General features: G+C 40.7%; 1 long non-coding RNA gene across 1 annotated transcript; it reads left to right on the top strand.

Moving 5' to 3' along the window:
- Positions 1 to 515: 515 nt before the first annotated feature.
- LOC310838344 lies at positions 516 to 6418 on the top strand. Its single transcript, XR_014560942.1, has 4 exons — positions 516 to 650; positions 2325 to 2426; positions 3889 to 4059; positions 6330 to 6418. It is a non-coding gene; the product is annotated as an uncharacterized lncRNA (long non-coding RNA).
- The last annotated feature ends 307 nt before the right edge of the window (positions 6419 to 6725 follow it).

The raw sequence follows: 6725 nt of genomic DNA, 5'->3' as shown, positions 1-6725 counted from the left end.
CAGCCCTGTTTAGGGAAGTTGTTAATGACTGATGTTTTATCATGTTTTTAACACCCTCCCACCAGATGTCAAAGAAATAAACAACTACCTGTCTTTTAGAAAACATCTGAAGTTTAGGGAAGTTTTTAATGTTGGATGTTTTATCGTGTTTTTAATATTCTATTGGGAGCTGCCCAGAGTGGCTGAGGAAACCCAGCCAGATGGGAGGGGTATAAATAATAAATTATTATTAAATTATTATTAAACTTATCAAATGGCAAAAATAAAGAAGTATCTAAATTTGAGCTTGAGACCCCAGGCCAAGTGGCCCTCCTGCCCCACCCCTGATTGGTCCTGATTATTTTTGTTGCTACCTTGCCACAACAGGCATGGTGGAAGCAGCAGCCTCCTGTAAGTGGGCTACCAACAGTGTTTCTGTCCTTTTTTCCTCATAGTGGACATGGTGACATCATGACTCCACACTGACAATCCAGGTGATGACATTGCTGAAGGCAAATCAGACACTCATGTTGCTCTCGCACTGAAAGTAATACACAGTTGATAGTCTGTGTCTACATTATCAATGCCATGATTTGAACAAGGATGATTGTCATTGCCTTGGCAACAAAGATGTGTTCTCTCTCCCCTCCCTAGCCCACAACAGCCCCCTTGTGAGTACCTGTGCACCCTTTGACATAGGATCACAAAAATCACTAAAAGCAGGGTAGGTGGGTGAGATTCCAATTGGCTCAGAGAGTTTGTGAAATGCACACACACAAACACTTCACCTCAATGCCAGCATAAACCGACTTAATTTTATATATAGCAGGAGAGATAACAGAGAGTGGATAGGTATGGTTAAGGATATTCAAAAAGTATGAAACATTTTCAAACAAAGTACATTGATTTTTCTATTTCCCCCCAGAATGTCATGAGTACTTTCTCAGACCACTTCTAATTCACCTTAGGCTGATAAGCATCATGCTAGTTCCCAATCTGAGCACATTCAATTTCGTGAAGGTGAGAAAGTGGATTTTATTCAGCTCTGGCCAGCAGCCAAATTAATTCCTTATCCGCCCCCCTCCCCATCCCCAAATCTTGTTCAATGGACTAGCAATTTAAAAATAATAAGCGTGGGTTTGCTTGCTTGTTTCGGTTTTTGGCCACCAACCATCATGACTTGTGAAGATCTCTGAAGGTTTCTTACAACGTGGAGTTTCACATTGTGTACGTGGCCTTAGCCTACTATCAGCTGAAAGCAGCAAATGAAACTCTTGGGGCCTAGGCCTCTCAGTGAAGCTGCTTAGTCAACTAACCGTGTAGGGAAAGGAGGCTGTTGATATGGTAGATTAACTTCCAGACCACCTCTTGAGACTTGCAGGCAAAAGGAGAGACTAGCTTCATCTGCCTGATAAAAATTACCCAACTATTCCCAGGCACATGAATGTATAATAGGCCAGGAGTTTAGAATAGTTCAGAATTCATGAGAACCTGACACTGCATTTACTAATGGAGATGATTTATAGTCACAGCCCTTTAGGTCTTGAAAGTGCAGTTTCAAATCAATCCAAATGTCCAATCCAATCCAGATATGAAGGGTGCTTCCAGACTATCACTGTTTGAAGTTCACATGCCAGCAAATGCAGGTTGTGCAATTCTAGTTGATTTGGAAGATCTTGTGCAACAACCGCACTTTCCTAAAGCATCAGATTTTTTTGTGGTAAGGAAAAGCAATGAGAAAAGAAAAGACACTGGAAAGTGTGGGGCAACACTGGCTTTGACACAACATCATCTAACCTCCCCACCAACAAATCAGAATGAATGCTCAATAAACAGGTCATCTGGAAGTGCTCAAAGCACTTAAAATCCAATACAGCAGTAGTTTATACTTCCCAAATTGATGATTCTGTGAACCTCATCATCAGATGGTTTCACTAACATCACCAACACAGCCATTCCTCAATTGTCATTTCTGCCTTTCCCCCAATTGGTGAAAGAAGCTAACAGCAATGCAAACCATAAGCGCCAGGTCTAGGGGGCTCCGGGTTCTAAGCACTCATAAAAACAACGCTGAGCTACAGCATGACTTCTGATTACCAGAATCACAGGCACCATTGGGCACTCATAACCTGGAGCCCAAATCCATGCCTCTGGTGCAAACACAGTACAGAATAACAAAAGGCAGTCAAATTGCACTAAAATACTACATAAAAACATTAGAACAAGGCACTTAAACATCAATAAAGCAATAAAGCAACAGGTAAAAGCCAATAATACAATTTATTGAAATCAGCTGATAGGCCAACAGCCTTTCTAAGTGAAAATTTCTTTTCCTCCTCAAAAAGAGTTCAAAATGGAGCTAGCTGGGCCTCCCTTGCCAGCGATATTCAGAGCCTGTGAGCAGCCACCAAGAAGGCTCTTACCTGAGATGGCCAGCATTTTTGCTGGTCATCTAACTGTGGCTATGTGCAAGCAGACCTATCTCTCTACAAATCCTGTGTGCAGAACCCATTTTGCTTATTCATTTAAATGCTTATACTCCCCCTTTCACCCCTTCATTTGTGTACATGACATTAGCCAGGGATGCATTTGGAAATTCCTTCCTGGGGGGCATATACATGTCATTTTGATTGATCCATTTTGATTATCAAATGCAGTCTCCCTCCCCATGGCAGCTGTGAATACTATAATTATTATTAATAATAATTTTATTATTTATACTCCACCCAACTGGGTTTCCCCAGCTACTCTGGGAGGCTTCCAGCACATACAGAAACATACTAGGGTTGGGTGAAAATGCCCTCCCAAAATTTGCCACAGTATTTATTTTGAAGGCTTGTGATTTGCAAGTTTATTTTGTTGTGCTAGGGTTTAATAACTTGTTTTAGCTCCATATTAATCTCTAAAGATTTTTTTGAGCTATATTCATAGCTTTCTCAGGCAGGCAGTTGTGGAGTCCTTAGCCTCCAGTAATGTGAAATGATTAAACCTATAATGAGCGATTACCTTAATATAAACCGCTTTGGCACATATTAATTTGGGCATCCATGGAGCATAGATAAAACTATAAAAAATTCAGGATCTTCCTCCAAGTGGGCTAAGGGAAACACTGAAATGAACTACCATTGTGCTGTCAGAAGTAGATAATTTGTGGCAAATTTATGTAGGAAGTGGGTGGGTGCCAACCCAGAATCACTAACTGCACAGAGAGTTTATAATTTCTTAATACCAACCTGGAAATCGCCCTCTGTAGACCATTTGAGGTTTTTTGACTTCTTCAGCATTTTACAGACAGCAATAGCCATGGTGGGAGAAAGTAAGCACGGCTATTATTATTACTGCAGAACTGAGAGAAGTAAAAAATAACCCCTTTGTCCCACTGTTCGCAATTTAAAATGTTGAGGTCTGAAAAGCAAGCCCTTAAATCCTTAAATCCCACCCACTTACTTTTAGGTAAGCCTGTAGTATTGTATTGGGAATTCAATAGGGTCATACCAAGTTCGTTTATTAGCAAGGACTGCCATTTAACTGTGCAGCAAGAGTTTGCCATTATGTTTTTATTACACCAGAGGGTTGGCCTATTTTTGAAAAATGTCAGTCACTGGGGTTTAATTGGATGTCTGGCACTAGTTTAATTTGCAAAATCACTGTTTATTAAGAAGAGAGCCTTCAAGACAGCTGGAAAGCCTATAGCTGAAAAATACATACACCACTATTTGATTACTATGCATTTCTGGGTGCTGTGCTTTTGTGATGCGGACATGCTGTCAATTTTAAGAGATAGTTGCTTGCTTTTTTAAAAAAAGTAAGAGCAAAGCCAACAGAATAATAAAACTATACCTCTCAAGGCCAGCTAATATATCTTTTTGTTTGTTTGTTTGTTTGTTTGTTTGTTTGTTTTACATGCAGCTAGTCCTCACCTTAAATCATAGATTTGATGCATCATGAACAAGCCTGATTGCTGCAGTTTGGCCAATATCATTGCTAGCTTCCATTTCCCTAAGACCCAAATTCTGTTGATGGAGCCAGCAAAAGCTAGCAAAGCAGATCATTTTGGTGCGCTCCTGATTGCTTCAAATGGTAGAAGCACTTCTGTCTTTTTTCTCTGATCTGTTTTTTTCAGGGAATGTTTTAAGCTATTCGTCTTCTTCATTTCCTGAATAACCTCGCTTGAAATGTCAATCCTTTTACTAAGCCAAAGATTTCCCAGTCACAGGTGAATGACATCATTCACCACTTCTCTAGTCCAGGCTGGCTGTTCACAAACTCTCCCTAGCACAGCTTTTCCGCAGATATAGGTCTGGGTAATCAGGGTGGTGGTGCACCATCTTCTGTCTCCAAATCTAGGAGAGTTGTGTACAGCTATTAACCAAATGAAGAACAACAAAGCCAGTGGACCTGATGGGATACCTGCTGAAGTCTTCAAAGTGGGCGGAATTGAATTTACACAACAACTTCACAAGCTCATCAGAAAAATATGGGAGAGAGAGGAGATCCCAGCAGACTTTAGGGATGCCAAAATTATCAATCTCTTTTGGAAAAAGGTGATAGAACATATAGCGGAAACTATCGAGGCATCTTCTTATTAGTTGTGGCCGGCAAAATTGTTGCAAGGATGTTAGCAAACCATCTCCTAACAATATCCGAGGCTACCCTTCCTGAATCCCAAAATGGTTTTCAACCTTCCAGGGGGACAATGGACATGATTTTCACTGCTTGACAGCTTCAAGAAAAATGCATAGAGCAAAACCAACCCCTGTTTATGGCGTTTGTTGACCTAAGGCCTTCGACACTGTAAATTCTAATGCCTTGTGGATGTCCTTCTGAAAATTGGCTGCCCAGATAAATTTGTGAACATCCTTTGGCTCTTCCATGATAATATGACAGTAACAATCACAGGTAACAGTGGCTCTCAAAGTGAACCATTCACGGTGGGATCAGGTGTTAAACAGGGTTGTGTTATTGCCTCAACTCTATTCATTATTTTCACTGCCATGATCACTTTGTCGAAGGGAAACTCCCCACCGGAGTGGAAATCATATATCGAACAGATGGAAAGCTCTTCAATCTGAGCAGGCTGAAAGCAAAGGGTAAGGTTACTGTATCTTCCGTCATAATGCTTCAGTATGCTGATGACAACATAATGTGTGCACACTCAGAGGATGAGCTCCAAACCATCCTAAATGTCTTCACAGAAGCTTACAAAAAGCTTGGCCTATTGCTCAACATCCAACAAGTACAAATTAACTCCTCTGCAGCGCCAGAAATTCAACTCAATAGTGCAACGTTGGAAAATGTTGATAACTTCTCCTACCACAAGGGCCAACATTGATGCCGAAATCCAGCATCGCTTGAGCTCTGTGAGTGTGGCTTTCTCCCAGTCGAAGTGCAGAGTGTTTGAGGACCAGGACATTCACAGGGAAACCAAAATGCTTGTTTACAAAGCTATTGTACTACCAACCGTACTGTATGCTTGTGAAACATGGACAATTTATAAACACCATCTCCAACTCTTTGAAAGATTCCATCAACGGTGTCTCTGAAAAATTTTACACATCACTTGGGAAGACAGGCAAACTAATGCCAGTGTACTGGAAGAAGCAAAGATCATCAGTGTTGAAACAATGATGCTTCAATATCAACTTTGTTGGACTGGACATGTGCGGATGCCTGATTATCGTCTTCCAAAGCAAGTACCCTATTCTGAACTTAAAAATGGAAAGTGTAATGCTGGAGGTCAAGAAAAGAGGTTTAAAATCTCTCTCAAGGTAAATCTAAAAAAAATGTAGTATAAACACTGACAACTGGGAAACACTGGCCTCTGAGCGATCCAATTGGAGAACAGCCTTTACCGAAGGTGTCATGGACTTTGAAGACACTCAAACTCAGGACAATAGGAAGAAACGTGCTAAGAGGAAGACACGTTTGGCAAACCCTCACCGTGATCAACTCCCACCCAGAAACCTATGTCCCCACTGTGGAAGGATATGTGGATCCAGAATTGGCCTCCACAGTCACTTACGGACTCACTTTTACAACTGTGTTCATGGAAGACAATCTGACTCGACTATGAGCGATCACCAAAGAAGAAGAAGAGCTCCATCTTTTGTGTTATGTTATGTATTTTGTGTTTTTAGGTTGTGTTTATGTTGCATACTGCCTGAGCTTCAGATGAAGTGCAGTGTATAAATTTAATAAATAATCATAATCTATTAGACTACAGATAAGGCTTTCACTGTTAAAGAATGGGATCTAGTTTCTGGGATAGCTAGGTTTGCAGGTTGCCTTGGGAATTGCTTTATAAGAACAAGTTTTCTTGCTCATGCTTCTTTTATTTTCTCTAACAGCAGGTCCCCAAGACATGATGGAGACTGAGGGGTTGTCCTCTTTATAAAGCATGGAATATATGGCTGGAAAACCTTGCAATTGTGCAAGAATAAACCTTGTCCCTTTTTTTTACCATGTTGAGACAAAGAAAGCTGGTTTCTGAGCCACATTCAAAACTGTTTGCTTGTCTATATGTGTGAATGCCCTATGATTTTGATAACCTATCCACAAACCTTTTTCTTCTATTTTACTGCACCACTGGATTTGCTAACTAATCCTCTAAGCCTTATTTAAATCCTCTAAGGCTATGCTTAGCTACTTTGCAGTGCCACATACTACAAATATGTGTGTGTGTATACACACACACACACGCCTGATTTAGGAATTGCCTATGGGGTTTTATGTGGGGAGAGGTCTGG

The sequence above is a fragment of the Podarcis gaigeae genome (genome assembly GCF_964106915.1).
Source record: "Podarcis gaigeae genome assembly, chromosome: 2".
NCBI classification, from domain to species: domain Eukaryota; kingdom Metazoa; phylum Chordata; class Lepidosauria; order Squamata; family Lacertidae; genus Podarcis; species Podarcis gaigeae.
The sequence above is the reverse complement of the archived record's forward strand: the minus strand, read 5'-3'. Positions and strand labels throughout refer to the sequence as shown.